An 18,744-nucleotide genomic window follows, 5' to 3' on the forward strand; every position below is an offset into this window, starting at 1 on the left:
CCTGATGTTCTGCATCTTGAACACAAAGTGCTCTTCCACGGGGCAGTTGTAGGCTTTTCCTATCTTGATGGCTAGATTCTGCTGCGCTGACTTCAGATTTCTTATTTGGTCAAGCACAGAAGTGAGGAACTCGTGGGCATCCTGTAAATGCGTGCGCAGATGAATATCCAAAAGAAAAAAATACATCACATTCTAAATGTCTTTACTTTCTGGCAGAGATCCTGAAACTCCGGCGCCAAGAGGGAGACGGTGTTCTTGAATGCATAAAGGCTGCGGATTTTTTGCTCGATATTAATGGAGCCGTGACATGCGCTGATGTTCATAAATGATCTGGAGGGGGCAAAACAAAATGATGCGAGTTGAGAGTGTGTCATCAGACTTGCTTTCTTTACCTTACCTTATTAGTGCAGCCTCGGGACTTAAACTCCAGACTGGCTTCTGGCAGCTGATGCCTTCAACAAAATCCTCCAGAGTCAAAAGGCTCTGCAGGCTGGCATTCATGTAGCAGATCTGTGCTGGGTTGGGAAGCCTGAGCCACAAGAATGGCAGAATTAAAAATTCTCAATGATATCCATCACTAATTACCATTGTCCTATCCTTCCATCAAAGACGCTATTTCAGATCATTTAGGCTGAAGGGTGCACGGCACTCAGGACTGATCTCTAGACTCAGAAATCCGGGTCATGGCACCAATTAAAAAGTTCTTTTTCTTTAATATTAGGAATGTTATGCTCTCACTAACTACCAGAAGACTGCAAATTCTCAGTCGAACTATTGAATGGATGGCAGGAAAGTTGAGACACGGTTGTGGAGCCCTCCTCAGCCGATGCGGACGATGGTTTAACCCGTCCCAAAATGGTTCCCGATCTCATTCTTCTTCTTCACTATTTATTATTATCATCATCATCATCATCATTCACAGTCTTAACTGGTTTCTACTAGATATCTGAGAAAGAGAAAAGGTCACATGACTCAACGGCCTAGCTCAAGTCACCCATCTACTTCGGTGACAAAGAGGCTTAATCGAACATTTCGGGCATTGAGTCTGAATTTATTCCGGGTCAGCTATGTGAACCACTACCCGCTCTGAAAGGTACATTAAATTTTGATAAACGGCTGTGGTAGACAGTCTCACCCAAGATATTTGAACTGCTGAAGTCTTAGGAATGGCTTGGCTTGTAAGGTTTCATTGTATTTTATCCTCCTCATCTTCCAACTCGTCCTCCTCTCGGCGAGGCCTCCCAACACCACCGGCTTGTCCTGGTGAGAAGAGTTGAGGCTCTGTTTTAGATGGCACTGTTCCATAGGATTTGGCGCCACTTGACATCTCTGTCGCAAAAGAATAAAGCCATGATTAGTCCACGTAAGGTTACACTCGCAGCCAGTGGCATGTTGGGCTACCGCAGATCCAGCAGGTTCTGGTTGATTCTCCGCTCTTAAATGCTTGCTGCTTACAAATATTTTCTGAAACTTACCTTCCGCCACCACCGTAACCATCTGTTATTGTTCGCGGGAGTGATGTCATCTGTGATGATATCCCTGTTGAAGAAGACTCAATGTGAATGTTGTTGCTCACAAGTCAAGAAATCTGTTTGGGGTTTTCAATCAGGATTGTGGAGGATTCGAATCCATGGCAGATACTGTGTTTTTATTTATTTATTTATTTTCATCCACTTGGTTCGGCTCAGAACTCTTGGAATTCTGAACGAGGAGCATTTTGGAATCAATGTAAAAAGTGCTTTACTCACTTAAGACTGCTGTTTTTATCCTCACTGAGGTTTTGGACGATATTTGTATTCTGTTCTGGGCCATCTGCCTCTTTCAGAGGAAGGTCCGTGTGACATATGGTACTTGTGGTTTGGGTGTCGTCTTGAAATGACACCTGCAGGACTTTCTTTTTCACTGGCAGGCTTTCACGCACTTGCACCATGTCGTGGTGAGAGGTGGAGCTTCTCTGCTTTTGAGGACTTTGTTTTTCAGGAAAGACGCTGCATTTCTTTTGGAATAAAGAAAGTTATTAGATTAGATTAGGTGGTGCGTAAATGAGATATTCGTTTTGTCAAACTTGCCTTGCAACACGCCCACCACTGAAATGTCTTGATTTCTTTTCTTGCCGCACGTTCTAATTCACCGTTGGAACTGCGGCGGCAATTAAAGCAAAAGTTGTTTTTTTTTGTTACATTGGCAGGCATGTTTGGAATTCTATAAATATGTCAAATTAGAAATAAACGAGTAGAATTATAGTCACCTCGGGGTCTCCTTTTTTGGACTTGTTCTTTTAGTCTTAGAGAGACATATACATTTATTGGTTGGTTTCACAGTCTTAATTAACCTTATTTTCCTTAGACAATCAAAACCGGCTACCTTTTGACGCCCCAAGAGTCGATTCCACCACGAGTTACTTTCCTCCTCAGATGCAGCGGGATCAAATTGGTTGACAACTCTGTTCATCAAGATAAACAGTCGTTATTTTTGTCTTTTTTTTTTTTTCACTCATCCTACAAGTTAGTCTGAATTGGAAGAATACTTAAAGAGTTGTCTTGGGTCATTCATAGCAAGAAAACCACCGAAGTGAACCTGGAATATTCGAGGCCTCGTCATGAGAATAGCAAAATAAAAATGATGTCATTTGATCACCTCTTGGAAAATGTCATCCGTTTGCTGTCACATGCCTCCACATGTACAGCAGTCGTGTTCTCCTGAAGCATCGCTGTAAATCGTAGCCATTGGTGTGCCTATTGGCCATCCACGCACTTTCACCTAAATGCAAACAAGAGTGGATGCGGCAGTCTGACAAACGTGCCTGGGATCCTTACTGCGTTGGAAGAATTACACAATCGCCCTCAGCGTCGTAATACTTAATTAGTCATAAATGACATCACGTCGTGTGTAAGACATCAGAGCTCTTACATCATTGGCATCAGCAGGAGTGATTCATCGTTGGGATGTAAAATGTCCTCCTGTATAGTAATGGCAGTATTCTAAATCCAACTCAGGTCACCACCATGGTTTACGACCATTGACGGCTAAAGACGTCAAAGATTCCGAATTGTATTTTTTTTTTCCTGGGTGTGAATGTGCACATTTTGTGAGTTTGGCATAGCATTGATTACAACTATGGATAAACAATACAGGAATGATAAAATACTATATTTTAATAAATATTAATAATAAATATTTTAATATGCTTATTAAAAAAAACAATTGTCAGTGACTATCTCATTCAAAATGGAATATTTTATTTATAAGCGTGGGTGTATCAAATTAATTGTACGGCGAGTGGATGTTTCTGTTCATCAAGGCTTTCTCGTTGACAAGCGTCAGAACCTCCTTTTGTCATGACCCGTGTCGGGCATGTCTGTGTTTTGTTGTTGTTTTCTTCCCTCCTTCCTGCCATGTGCCTTTTTGTTATTGTTTTGTCAGCTGTGTAGGGGCGTTTCCCTCTCAGCCTTCTCGTCCTCACCAGCCACGCACCTGTTCCCTGTCAACCATCACGCACCTGATTCCCATCTGCTCCCCTGATTACTCGGACTATTTATCCACCCCTTGCCGACAGCTCAGCGTCGGAACATTTCTCCTGCTACGCCGCTGTATGGACTTTTGACGACCACCCTCCTTCTCGCTCATGCCCTCGCTCATGCCCTCGCTCATGCCCTCGCTCATGCCCTCGCTCATGCCCTCGCTCATGCCCTCGCTCATGCCCTCGCTCATGCCCTCGCTCATGCCCTCGCTCATGCCCTTGCTCATGCCCACGGTCCCTTGTGTTTTGTCACGATCCTCGTCACTTGTCTTCTTTCGTTGTATTTAGTCACGTTTAGTTTGTCCACGCCACGTTGTTTGTCCTTGTTTGTTTGATTTAATAAATTCCCTTTAAGTTTATCCGTTTCCCTGCTTCCTCGCATCTTGGGTCCTTCTCCACCTCGCCGAACGGCGAACCCTGACACATAATAACAATTATTATAATACTCTTTGCACTAGCAGGTAAACGCAGTGACAGGAATTATTAAGTGAGCAAACATAATAGAGAATAGTGCACTGACAATTTATGCATTGTCAAATATTTAGACTCATAAATGAGTTTGCATGGTTTGATCCAGTGCAGAGGTGTGTCTGTGTTGCACGGTGTAATCACTCATTCAGTAAACACTTTCTGATTCTTGTGACAGCCTGGTTCCTACATGGTAATTTTGCCAGTACATACCGTTTATATGTATGCCATCTTTCAAGGAATTAAAAAAAAATATATATTATTTATATTTATTATCGGATGTCATGCATATTTATTGAACGTATTCCCATTGCAAAGTAATATGAGAAACAGTTGGTGGTTGTTTTTTTTTTTTTTTTTAATAATTCCCAAGTTCCTCATTGATTGCCTAATTATAAACAGAAAACAATTCCCCATCAGAAATAATTGCCCCTCCTCACCTTTATTAGCTGAGAAAAGTAGCAGTTTAACACCCGTAGATGTTAGATAAGCCGTATAAGCCCCAAAGTCCATTTTGCCTTTTAAAAGTTTAAGAGTAGGTCAAATTAAGTCCACATGCAGAAGGTTAGAGTGCATTTTGGAATCAGAAGCTGCCAGCAAAGGTAAAATGAATGTACATTTTGTCTTCTATATCCGTCAATGGTAGTGAATGAGTTAAGCAGAAGCGGAATATCCCTGACGTTTTGTAAGTGCAGTAGTTTGTAACACAAGATTTCGATAATTATTCACACCAGCTGCTCAGTCATAGTAACATTTATATGGCAGGCTTCAAGCGTGTTAAGAATGGGTCTTAAGCAAAAGCTGGCTGGCTTTAAGACAAAATCCCTTGACACAGTAGCGCAACAAAAACTCTCAACAGCAGCATTCATGCAATTCACAGTAGTGACCGTTAGATGGCAGTAAAGAGCTTGAAAAACTACATCTGTTCTGATTTATGAACCGTCTGTGATTCACATGTTCCCTTTAGTAGCCCTAAAAGCCAGACCATAACTCTGCCGCTTTTACGCACCTGTAACGCATTGCTCCCGTCACGCAAGATAACAATTCAGCTCACCTCAATATCGATTGTCAATTATAACATCATCATCTCGGACGAGGTATCATTTTTCACACTGCTCTTGTGTTCATTTGAGTGAGAAAATGGGCACAGTGTGGTGTCGGGCGAGAAAACGTGCATCACGGGATGATAAACGTGCACGTTGATGAGCTTTTAATTAGAACTGCATCTTGCAACATGCAGCTGCAGCTGCAATGGTCGCAAGCAGGATGAAGTCAATAATGATCAGTCTGAGTCATACGCATGAGTGCACGGGTCAACTTTGAGCATATTAATGATGATGATTATTGATGCATAAATTCCATAAGCATCAGCTGGGCTTCAGTGTCATGTCCACCTGAGAGGTAATTGAGTCCCATTTGTGCCCAAGTTCTCTTATGTGTGTCCATGCATGTGAGCACGGATTAAATGGCCAGTGTTGGCATGCTAAAGAGTCCTTTTACATCAAATTTGTTCCAGGGTCTTATAACACCTTTATAGCCCTGCTATGGTTGTTTTTGTCACTCTGTCAAAGCAATATTCTTATCTTTTTTTTAATTTGCAGTGGTGGAGAAATACACAGAATCTTACTTATAATGCACATATTTTGTATAACTTATAACAGTGCCCTGATTGGCAGGTAAACCAGTCCAGGATGTGTCACTTCTCACCTGAAGTCGGCTGCGTTTGGCAGACCGTATGAGGAGAAGTGGTATAGAAAATGGACGAATGGGTAAAAAAATATATGAATGTAATATTCTATATTTCTAAGTTGTGGTGATCGGTATCAGTATTGAGAATACTTTGAGCGGGAGTCTTGATACACCCTTGACTGGTTGCCAGTAACACTCCGGGACTAAAAATCTCTCAGTGTCAACAAATGAGAACTGAAAGGCAACATATCAAATGCAGCTCCCGTATTTACCAACATTAACTAAAATTTCCGTCAAATTCCATCTTTGAGTAGACGCAGAATGATATAATAGGACCTTCAAACTAGTAAAGTTGAACTGTACTTCAGTATTCTCATCCAGACAGGACTGCAGCAAGCTAGACAGTGAGTGGCTCCAGCGCAAACATTGTCCAGACACATTTTAAAACTCTCCAAATAAGCATTCCGGGTAATTTGTGGCCCCGGCTATGACATGAATTCGAAGCTGGTAAAGAGACAAGAGCACAGATTCTCTTTGCTTCTCTTCACAATACTACACTTGGTAACCATGGAAACACACTCGCAGCACGAGAGTCGTGAGACCACTCTGCTGAAATGCCTCGTGCGGTAAACAATCCTGCCGTCACAAGCGAACATGTCTGCGGCCCACTCGGGCAAAGTGCATGGAAGGAGGAAGCAACGGGGCAGGATGAACTTGTGCATTGTTTTATTTGACTTGGGTTAGATCAACTTAGCAGGCTACTTGCAACGACAGTTAAAATATCTTCAATAGGGATCGGGGGGGAAAAAAAATACAATTTCCCTCGGAGGTGTTAAATTCTATGTAGTAGTAGAAAACACAAGCACAGTGGAAAAAAATAAAGTAAAAAAATGTCAATGACAAAATGTTCTATGCCACTCCACAAGTCTAAACGTGTTATTCTGATTAATATAGTGTTTATAATAATAATAATAATAATAATAATACATTGTGCATTGGATGCTTTACAGAGTTTTGAGAATATGAATTAAGCAGCTGAAGCCAACAGTTTTTATCCAGTCATTTTGCAATTCACAGTGTGTTAGCGCCCTCAGGCAGGGATGGGCAACATGTGGCCTGAGGGCTCTTAGTGGACTCCTGATTAATTCCACCCCCCCTTTTTAAAAAAAAAAAAAAATCTTTACTTTTACAAGCCCCAAAAATTCTTGAAAAACTGTTGATTAACAACAAATATACTTCTTCCATGAAAATTAGCGGGACGCTGAGGTGAGAAAAAAATCCTGCAAAACCTAGGAAAATTCCAAAATATGAAAGTACATTGGAGGAAAAAAAAATGTGGATATGTGAATCCGTTGGTGCTGAAATGTTAAATATGCAGGGGTGGACTGTAGTTTTGAGTTGCAATATCGCTAATCACCACTAGATGGCGGACATATTCGGTCAGGGTGTTATACTGCCTTTTACCACCACGTAAGGAGACCTAAGAATTTTTGACAGATTTTGAGTTTTTCCTCCAAATCGTACCTCAAAAATATTAAAAATTGGAGTGAGTTGATTTTTGAGAAACAATAAAGATTTAGGGTGTTTTTTTTAATTTGCAGTATATCCAATTTGAATATGACTAATCCAGGGTGTTGAATCTTGAAGAACTAGTACCTTCAATTTTCGGAAAATTGAAGGTCTTTCTGTTTTGTCATGTAACAATAATCCCCAAATGTTTCTTTTACTTTTATCAACACAACTTGTGTCTGAAGACAGATGATTAAATGCTCCAAAGGTGCAAAAGATGGAGGATAACTAAAGAAAAACTTTGCCGCTTGAATCTTTTTGACATTCAGTTGTGTTTTCCACTTTGTCTTTCTTTTTTTTTTTCTTTTCTTCCCAGACTACACTGACGCAGTGAATGCTTTCACAATCTTGCAGCAAATGCAGCTGGGATTATTAGAGCATGATTTTACAAGTTACAAGTGCTGTTTGTCTTGGCTGTTTGGATGGTGTGTCTCTTATGTTTTATCAATGCGTGGGACATTCAGGCCAGCAGTTCTAAATTCCCTTTGAAGCAAGAAATGAAATCATGGCTATTATGTCACAGCTGTATGAGACGCACAAAGACCCCCCCCCCCCCATTGTGCGCAATACCATTTAGCACCTCATCACACATGACCACACGTCCGCCCAGTTGCAGCAATAGATAACAGCTTTGCCGAGCGTCATGCCAAGACAAGCCTTTGTGCTATTGTTTAACACTTGAAACACTGATAATGAGAAAATATTAATGAGAGTTTCAGTGCCGCGTCAGTCTCTGAAGCAAATATTCTTCCGGGGGGGGGGGGGGGAAAGACATAGATGGAGCGAGGGCGAGTTAATGAGCAGTGCACACATGCCTTTGCGCGTGCACGCTTGTTGCTGTGAGCGAGAATGTGGCGAGTGAGAAATGAGGACGAGGGAGTGTTAATTGAGTATGATCACACCTTTTAGTATTTCTTTCCTTCGAGCAGAGTGAGACTCCCTTATTGTATAGAATTCACACGTGTGCGTGCCGTGACAAATCGTCAGGTGCCCTGCAGGAAATTTTCCAAATTACACTTAAAGGGGAGTTTTATTAAAAAAAACCAACACTTTTTTCACCTTTTTTTAAAAGCGGCATTGTGACTTGCCAGAAGTAAATATGATCTGCGGGAAAAAAAAAAAAAAATCATATGTCTCTGTCCCTATCTTGCGCCTTTAAATTGTTATACGAGAAATCACTGTGCATGTGGAAAAACAACCAATCAGATACAGAAGGTGACTTATAAGGTGTCAATTTTACCTCATTATACTCACCCGATTCATAATGGACTATTAGTAATTTGTAATTTGCAAACTATTAAAAATAAATAAATAAATAAAAGAATCGCTTTGGCTAGCCGCACCGATATTTTTAGGCCTTAGGAGTGTCCCTGTGTGTGAATGGAAATGATTGACACCGCATTCGTCGCACCCTGTCTCTAATTAGTTTTTTCCCCTCTGATTTCTTGTACATCAAATCAGAGGAACAAGATGAGTCCCAAGACAGCTGACTTTTTAACACATCTTTTCCAAAGTTCTCACAAGACCGATGTCCCAGAAGCTTTATGCTTCAGTTACTTCAGTGATGATTGAGGAATTATCAAACAAAATTTTGCCAACTATTTTGCATGTGCCATGTGTACAAATAATACATACTAATTTGGAATCAACCGAAGGCTCAGATATGCCCTGGGGATGCTTTGCTAAATCCGGCATGGGGTATGTAGCACCCGTGTTGTGTGCAGAAAGCTTGATGGTAGATGCAAGTCACGGGTCTTATTAAAAAAAAAACAACAAAGTAGTCAAATTTATTTGTATAGCCCTTACTTTTAAATGAGTCTCAAAGCCGCCTTTACTGACTGGCGGCCATTTTGACATCACAGTTGCTCAAGGATCAGCTAATGGCCAATCATGGCTCAGCTTCAGAAAACAGGTGTTTACTGATTGGTCGTTATCTGAGCCACCTGAGCAACTGTGATGTCATTTACAGTCGACAGAAAGTGACAAAATGGCCGCCGTGTGTGATGTCTAAAAAACGGTGGATTTTGCTGCTTAACTCATATTCCACGAACATAATATGAATCAGAATGCCATGTTTAGCCTAGTGAAGGCGCATCGAACATATTATTGCGAATATTCTTTTTTTTGGGGGGGGGTTGACTTCCCCTTTAAGAATGCATTAGACAACTGATTACCTTATTTAGCGACACAGCTATCACACTGCAAACAACAACCACGATTGTTTTATACCTTTTCAACCGTATCAATAACTTAGCGTTGTTATATTTTCAAAGGCAGATTTCCACATATCTTGTATCGGCGCTTATAGGGCTGTGCGAGCGGACCTGATGAATCCATATGTAAATAGGACATTTTGCTTTTGTACGGGAGGGAGACAGACATCCAGTGTGATTCAACTATTCCCTCTCTCGCTCGCTCTCTTTCTCTCTCTCCCGCTCTCTCTCCCTCCCTCCCTCTCTCTCAGTCATCCTCTTTACCACCGCGCTGCTGCTACTGCTAAGCCTGCGACGTAACGGTGGATGAGAAAAAGAGAATAATCTCCCCTCTTTTTTTCCCCCCAGCTTCAGCCTAAAGGACGCTCAGTTTGCAGAGGAAACAAGTAAAGGTAGTCAAATCTATTTCATCTTAAAATGATCAGTGTATGCCTTTTAAATGATATAAAGCCTTGCAATGCTGATTATTAGGAGCGGGATCATATGCACCTGCACTTGAGACTTCTCTCTCTGCTGGCTTGAGCTGTCTTCCTGCAGTATTTGGTTGTTTTTCACCCTGATTTACAGCAGCGTGGGTTCAGCGCTGAGCATGGAAACAGTGTTGGCGACTGACCCATGTGGGATTGTTCCCTCTTCTTTGCTATAGTTGTTGCTGTGCACCACAAGGAGATTTCAGCGTGGTTAGAACGAGAAATGATTTAAAGTGAGGAAAGGAATGAGTGTGGCGAGGGGTGCGGTGGGGTGTGATGGGATTGTGGGGAGGGGGGGGGGGGGTCTTACGAAGGGGGGGTGGTGGTTGCAGCGAAAGAAAGATTGGACGGGCTGCGCCATGGACAGATGTGCAAGAGGGATTTAGAGTCGTGGGAGGAATCACGCAGGGGATAAAACTGCCAGTGAGTGAATATGCGTGTGTGTGTTTGAGGGTGAATGGCCCAGCTCAACGGCGGTGATCACTTGTGCGCGCGCACACACAAGCACACACACTTCACCTGCAATGAGGGCTTGGGTGTCAGCTGCTTTGAGCACTCCTGCGTATGTGTTTGATCGTGTGCATGCCAGTGAGTGAGTGAGTGAGCGCGTGAGAGTGAGAGAGAAGGAGACAAATTCCCACCACTGGCAGCAACAGTGTCCGGAGCACACAGATACCGCCCACACATTTTGGAGGGCAGGCGAGCAAGAATATCTCAGGTCCAACAATAACTGAGAGTCAAATGAGCCTCTGTGAAGAATGTTTTAATTCTAAACTAGTCACATATTTGTGAAAGATGCATTGACTGCGTGAATGAAGCGCAGTGGGGAACTTCAGGACCACGGATAGCGCACAGTGCTGAGCCAGCACGTTGGCGGGCTGTGACCGCCCCCCATTCCCTCCCTCCCTCCCTCGTCGGGGGGGATTGCATGCTTGATTATGCACATGCATGCTTGATCAGATTAGAGCAAACACGTTCTGATCACATTAGTCATTTGGCGGTTGGGGAGGGACACAATAGCATGTATTTATAGTTCAACTTGCTGCAGTCCAATGAAGGTGGAAGGACTTTCCATTAGGCACACTGGCACAGTCTGCTGAGATTCGATACAAGCGTTCAATACAAGACGAACTCATAATTGTTTTGGTACAGCACATGGACCAGATGAAGTTAAAAAAAAGCTGTTGCTAATATCGTGCTCTCTCTCTCTCTCTCTCTCTCTATTCTGTCAATACAGCATTTGCGCTGATCGATAATCAATAATTTGTACATGGGCATCTGAATACAATATGACTCTGCCTGGTCAGTACGTATGGAGTCTTAAAGAGAGTTGTAAATTTGCTTTCACTGCAGTCAATAGTGTAATCCCCCCCGAAGACCTTTGCTATCAATCACTGGTCACACCCACTTGAGTTAAGGAGCTACATGGGGAAGGGAAGTGAACCGGTCCGCGTTGCTTCATTCTCCCTCCAAAAAAAGCCTGCATTTATTTGTCCCATTATATTTATCTCCGGCGAGAACCTTCCCATCCCGATATCGATGCTTTCCGATGTTGCTCGCGGAGGAATGATGAGCAGTCTGCGATCAATTGCAATCACAGATCAGTGGTGTACCAGGTGGAAAATAGGGAGAGAGGAAATCAGTAAAAGAGGCAGGCCCCCGAGACCTTAATAATGACCACCTACCTTGCAAACCCTCTGCCTTGTTTCGCTGGAATCTCGACTTCATCGGAACTGTATTGAACTATGTTAGTCATAATTCAGGGAATCCATCGCTCGATCTGTCGGGGGTGCGCCAGAGAGCTGGTGTTTGTTGAGCCACATTAAAAAAAAAATCTTTTTTTTTTTTTTTTTTACACGTTGGCTGAAATCAGATAGGTGAGCAGCACGTCTTCAGAGCAAATTAGATTATACGTCCTGTGTCATCTGATATTTATTTTCTGTAGAGTTTCCTAATATGTAAACCAGGGTTGAGCATTTCCCCCGCCCCCATTTCGCAAAACCTGTTTGGAAAAACAAACCAATACAGCCCATTGCATTTTGGTAGACGTCAGCGGAGGTCTTTACTTGATTGAGTTCCTTTTCCAGTTAAGGAGGGTTAAAGGCGAGAGCCATTAGTGCTGTTCAAGCATCCTGACCTCAACATTCAGAGAGGCCAACGCACTTTGGGCTTTGGTGACCGAATTAATTCACATCGTCGTCTCAGGTCAATTGAATTATGGAGCAAATTTGGCGGGTCATTAGTTCTATTACAGCACATGTGATTAGTCAGGTAAGGAAAAGACACATAATTACCTGCTGGAATAGATTCATTCCATTAAAAAAAAAAAAAAAAAATGAATCTGATCATTTCAAAACTTTTCTCACCTATATTTGACCTATATATTGTACAACTCAATAGATATGTTTTTTTTTTTAAATAATTTCTTAAACAGATCTAAAAATAACTGAAATCAGGCGGTTGCATAAGTGTGCACACCCTCTCCAATCACATGCAAATCAATGTTCAACGGAAAGTGCCTCAAATCAATCCCCAATTAAATTCCAGCTGTTTAATTAAGCTTTTCCTGGCATTTATTTATTTATCTAGCTTTCAAGTAGAAACCCGAAGCTTTCGTGCTTACCCCGACTACTCTTTTGAAGTGTTCGCAATTCCTTCCACCTTGTCTAAGCGCCCATTTCCAGATGAAGAAAAAAAAAGCCCCAGAGCATAATGCTGCCACCACCAGGCCTCCTCTGTATCTCTGCTGTTCTTTTGGTGATAAGCAATGTCGTGTTTGTGCCAAACATACGATTTGGAATTGTTGCCAAAAAGTTTGTCTATATGTGCCCTGTGATTGGCTAGCAGCCAGACGCGAGTGTACCCCGCCTTTCCTCCAAAAGTCAGCCTACTCGTGACCTAACGAGGACAAACGGTACAGAAAACGGATCGATGGCATCGCTCCATGTCCATTATGTAATCTTATAATCCACCATCTTGACAATTCTTTCTGATCCCGTATTCAACAGGGGTCGCTTGGCCCTCCTCCGCTAACTCCACATTCCAAGGCGCAACCTCCGTATTGATTTCTATATCCAACAGGAGGGATTATTCAAAGATCCTGAGAGGGATAACCCTTGGGACATATTCACACTTACTCACTCCTCCACATGTCATCCTCGGCCGTAGCACACTGTGCTCACTTTCAGCCTACCAGCTGTTGCAGTGCAATCAATACCACGGTCATGTTTCACAACTCGAGTCACTCCCTCGATGCCGGGAGCTTGTGGGAGATCCCCCTCAGGCCAGAGACGCAGAGTCGTGGCTGACAATGATTCGCTGATGAGGTTTTAGAAGAGAAGACAGCAACGACTTGTCATGGGAGGACGTCGTGCTGCTTTATTTGCTTTGCTGCGGGCTTTAAACACCGCGACAAGAGAAAACCCATCATCAACCCTCGCAAACTCTCTTTGTCAATGTGCCTATTTGCTGTGATCGCCGCAGTCTTTGTGCGAGAGCAATGCAGAGATGCCGGCCAACAGCGGTAACGCGGTAATGGAAAAAAAAAAAAAGAATTGGTGAGGAACACAAAAGGTTTGGCTCCGTTCGCAGCTGTCTCCGATTTGAAAGATTGCGAGTTAAATTCCCCAGCTTCCCCCTGTGGTTGCGCTGAAATATCATCGAGTGATAAGTGAATGTCGTTAACGTTTCTCCCGTGGGAGCGTATGGCATTATTATGTGAATGGGTGAATTAAGCGGCACTGTAAAAGATGTTTGGGGTGATATTTAAATGCAGCCCATTTACCAAGCGCTAACTGGAGCCTGTTGAACGCTACCCTGCTGTGACAGCCCGTTTCAGACCTTTCCCCTCACCGATGAAACCACCGTGTTGTTATGGAATCACATTAAGAGTTACGGGCAGAAGTATTTTGAAATAGACCTTTTTTTTTTAATTGATACATGTTTCATGTTGCCTTTAGGATGAGACATTACCGATGTGGTTAAACAAAAAAGCAAAAAAAAAAACAACGGTCATATTCTTGACCATTATTGACACATTCGCTGCCATTGACGGACATGGAAGTCAAAAAGTACATTTGCATTTTTGTGGCAAACATGAAACTGTCTGGATGAGCCAAAACCTTTGAAGAATTGTTATAAAATACATCTACTGTATTTTTCGGTCCATTTTGAAAATGAAGTCAAACTTCTTTCCATCCATGCATAAGGTGCACCCGATTATTTGGTTCCCTTTTGATTTTTTTGAGAAAATTAACGGATTTATATTCCGAAAAATACGGTAAAACGTATTAGCTAAAACAATTTTGTGATTTTAATCAATCCAGATTAGCACACAACCACCCACCATTTTATTTTAAATTATTTAGGCTATTAACCAGTTTTTTTGTTTTGTTTGTTCGTAATTTAAAAAAAAATGTTTAAAAATCTGCTACAAGTGCTAGTAAAATTCTACAAACCAGTATAAAAATGCATGCTTAGTTTGACCTCCTGCGGCTCAACGAATGCCCTCTAAATCCGGTCTGAGAGTGCCGACATAATTGGCAGTCAATTTGCTTCATTTACACCAGCTGCCGGCATAGACGTTCACCTATTAAAGAGCTTTCCACTGTCACGTGAGGAGAAAACCCTCTGACCTCTATTCATGAACATTTTCATCATCTCTGTCCAACATGAACACCTGAAGATTTCCTCTCTTGCATGTTCGTAGCACCAACACAGCAGTTCTGGGCGCGAGCGTAGTGACAAAATGCTGCGTCATGACCCGCTGTTGAGGAAACGTGTTGGATGGCAACAAGCTGTTACCAGAGGAAGGAGGAGGTGCTTATCTCTGTCTGCTTGATGGAAGGTGTCGGCTCTCCTTTGGCGACTCACAGGAACTGCGTGGATGCGGGTGATATAGTGTGTGAATGTGTGTGTGGGTGTGTGTGTGTGTTGGTGGATAGACACCCACGCTATCTTTGGTACTTTTGACTTGATAGTGAATGTGAACCGGGGTTTCGAGCTTGCGTGGCCTCTTTAGAGCGCCCCGTTGTCATGGCGTGAAAAAGCTCAGATTCAACGCAGTTTTGGATCGATAGATTGGTTTTCACGACAGACATTTAGTTATGTGAGATGCAAGGAAGATGCTCGAGTTATTTAATTAGTGAGTTGAGCAAGGTGTGATTTCAGCGCATTCTGCAGACACGTCCATAGCGTGCAGCATGATTTGTCATGATCCCGAAACCGCCATTATTATCCATATTAATATCCATTTATCTTCAGTTTTCAAGACATTTAAATGTTTTTTTTTTAAGCAAAAAATGTTTAAGAGGATGATCCTTGAAGTCAATTTGTGTCAAGCAATGCCTCTTTTCTTAACAGTCGCCATTATTTTTTACTATACATGGATTTGTATGGACGTTAACATTCGAATGACTCTTTAAATTTTCTTGTACAATTAAATTTTTATGGCGGCCGGAGTTAAATCCTGGCTCGGAAAAATAAAAAGGCGCTACTGAGGCCTTCCGACTGTTGAGAACAGGTTCATTCATTCACTGCCATTCACGGCGACAAGCGTCAAAGATCCGTTTTCATTTGGCTGGTGGTTAATGAGTTAGAGGTCAAGTCAAATTCAGTAGTTTTACCCTCTACAGAAATGAGAGACGTTTTGTTCAGCAGTTTGACAAAATTGCAGGCTAAATTTTCAGTTTCATTTAAAAATGGATCAATATTTTTTCATTTTTTTTTATCATTTTGTAGTGTTATGTTAAAATTGTTCTATTCTACACTAAAGTGGAAATATTGTGACGTTTAAAATAAAAAAAAGGCAATTTAAAAAAAAAAAAAAATTCTATACTATGGGTTGTTGTTTTAATTCCATGGAGGGAGAATTTCACGAAAGAATCATATTAAATAAAGATTGTTCCTTGATTGATAGCACCATTACATCTTCACTACCTTTCTTGTGTCAGTTACGTCACTGGTCTCGATCTAAAAAAAAGTTTTTTATTGATTAGTCATCTTAAATGGTGTAATTGGCGGTTTATGAGCTTCTGGAGATGAGAAAAACAATTTTCAACTATTTTCATCCGTGAAGGCAACCTTTCAGAATTGAGGATTTTCTGGGGAAGAAGCATATGACTCATACAATATGCAACTTTTTTTTTGTTCAGCAACATTTTTTTTTTCTGGCGATGAGAAGAATGCACTGTGCACTAATGTAGTATTTATTTATTTATTTTTAAAAAATTTTTTCAGTTGAGAAAACATCTGCCGAGACTGCCAGTCATAATATTTTAACGTCATATTATCATTTATAAATTTGAAGGAATCACATGATGGCTCTGATTTGCCACTGTTTACTGCAGGTGCCGGCAAACTACGGCCCGGGGGCCACATGTGGCCCGTTGGATAATTTAATCCGGCCCGCCGAACTTGGAAAAAAAAATGTAATGAATAAACCTTGTTAATGTTTTATTTTCTAAATGCTGTGATTTTTCAAAGACATATATGTTGTTGTAATGCTTTTTTTTATTTGTATTTCATTTTTCCGATGAGGTGAGGTTCCCAAAACACTCCATCCATCAGCTCCTGGTCCGGCCCCCTCTGTCACATTTTAGAACCCAATATGGCCCGCCAATGCAAAAGTTTGCACACCCCTGGTTTACAGTATATGCATTTGAACTGTACGCATGTTCAGTCAGGACCATCTGCTACCATCCATCCTTCGTGCCAGCAGCCCGAAAAAAACTGCCCCCCCCCATAACTACCCACCACCAACCCCAATTACCAGATAAATATTTAGTGTGGCCAAAATGTGAGTGGGAATAAGTGAGAAGGAGTGAACATTAAAACTTGCAGCAGGATGAGTGGGTGTTGTGCATCCAGCACGGTAATTGTAAAAAGCTTGATGAGGATGAAAGGGCAAACACACTAAGCAGCGACGAAATATATGGAAAGACTTTCAGCCTCTGCAATGCGATGAAAACGTTTATATTTTTGCACACTTCCAACACACACACACTCGCCTGCACACACACGCTTGCGTACAAAGTAGATTTTGGAATAATGCCTTGTTTTTTGTCTACTGGCCTAGATTCATATGGCATCTGTGCTGCACAATCATTTCCCACTCTAGCCCGATCCGTTGTTATCACTCTGCTCTCACTCACGCACTCTCTCGAGCACATACACACACTTGTCATGTCCGGTCATTCTCCCTTACCACCCCCCCGCCCCCCTCTCCTCGCTATCCATCCTTCACCCTTCACATCAGCGTGCTGAGATCAGGTTATGAATATTTTATCTATGCATCTACACTTTCATAAACAGTGTCTCCACTCCGCATTTGCGTGCATCTTGGCACAGTTTAGTGAGGATGTGTCGGGGTGTCCTTCTCAAGCATCTGTTTGCATTTTAATGTGTGATGCAGCCTTCAGAAATTGAATGTCTGACTTAAAAAAAAAAACAAAAAAAAACTGTGCAGGATCATATAAATTTTCAATTTATTGTTAATAACTTCGGCTTACCATGATAGCTTTCACATGACATAAATAATAACTGTAAATTCTTTCTCATTCGTGTGTTCGCTGTTGTATTTTATGCTTTGTAATGAACCACACATTTTCAATGGGGGACAGGTCTGGACTGCAGGCGGGCCAGTCTAGTACTCGCACTCTTGCTGTTGTAACACGAGCAGGATGTGGTTTGATGAAATAAGCAAGGGGGGGGGGGTGGAAAAGGCGTTGCTTGGATGGGAACATATGTTTCTCCCAAACCTCTATGTCCCTTTCAGCATTGATGATGCCTTCACAGCACCATACCATCACAGATGCTGGCTTTTGAACCTTGCGCCCATTATAGCCCAGATGGTTCTTTTCCTCAGTTTGAAACGTGGACTCGTCAGACCACAGGATACTTTTCCACTTTGCATCTGTCAATGTGGTCCTTTACACATTTATGTCGGTTTTTGATGCAGTGTCGCCTGAGGGATTGAAGGTCACGGGCATTCATTGTTTATTTTGTACGGTATTATAGATTTAAGTTTTTCGCAATTGTATGTTGAGGAACATTGAGCTTAAACTATTTCTTCATGCAGTTTGCCTTAGCCCATCTTTTTGTGAACAACTGAACAATTCAAGCTAGCCAATCATCTGGATGCTAATATTCCGCCATAGTTTCAGCAATGCTCATTATATAACTTTCATGAAGTTATATGCCGAGCCCAGAGTGAATTATTCCCAATACATTGGATTTGAATGTGAAGTTTAGTTTTGAGTGTCGCCTAAATCGATGTTCGACATGCGCCGCGTAACAGATTGTGATGAAACTTTGATGTATCATATATACACAATTGCAAGTGCATATTGATAGCCATTTGAGATGAAAGCTTGTACAAAGTCGTATGTGAATACAACATTCTTGGAAACCCTTGTCAGTTTTCAGAAATGCTCTCCTGGGCAGTTAGATATTTTCCACTCCCTCTGTCTCATTCATCTGGCAATTATCCTTTCAGTCCGTCCGTCGCTGCTTTGCTGTGGTTCGAGGCCACATGCGGTCTGCACTTGAAGCTAATCAACCAGAGGGGACAGTTTACAGCGATATGGAAGGGTCGACGGTGATTGAAATGCATTGTGGGGCACAGGCCTGAACACATCATACTATTGCAGATTGAATTCCTGCACCGAGAGTGGACAGAAGGATCGCTGGAGGGGAAAAAACAGAGTGGATTACAGATTACAAACGTCCAGTGACATTGTATCAACTTTAATGTGCGGCATGCATTGCAAGGATGATAAAATGGATCTTCTTTAACATTTATCCGAGTTCTGATTTT

General features: G+C 41.9%; 1 protein-coding gene across 1 annotated transcript in view; it reads left to right on the forward strand.

The window, feature by feature from the left end:
- The first annotated feature begins 9,725 nt into the window (after window positions 1-9,725).
- Window positions 9,726-18,744, forward strand: part of elfn2b (extracellular leucine-rich repeat and fibronectin type III domain containing 2b) — a 48,861-nt gene continuing 39,842 nt past the window's right edge. The window contains exon 1 of the mRNA XM_088317463.1: window positions 9,726-9,851. The gene's annotated coding sequence lies outside the window, so the exon portion shown is untranslated. The remainder of the gene's footprint in view (window positions 9,852-18,744) is intronic.

The sequence above is a fragment of the Idiotropiscis lumnitzeri genome, chromosome 15 (assembly GCF_059441095.1).
Source record: "Idiotropiscis lumnitzeri isolate Australia: NSW breed Sydney's pygmy pipehorse chromosome 15, RoL_Ilum_1.0, whole genome shotgun sequence".
Taxonomy (NCBI): Eukaryota; Metazoa; Chordata; class Actinopteri; order Syngnathiformes; family Syngnathidae; genus Idiotropiscis; species Idiotropiscis lumnitzeri.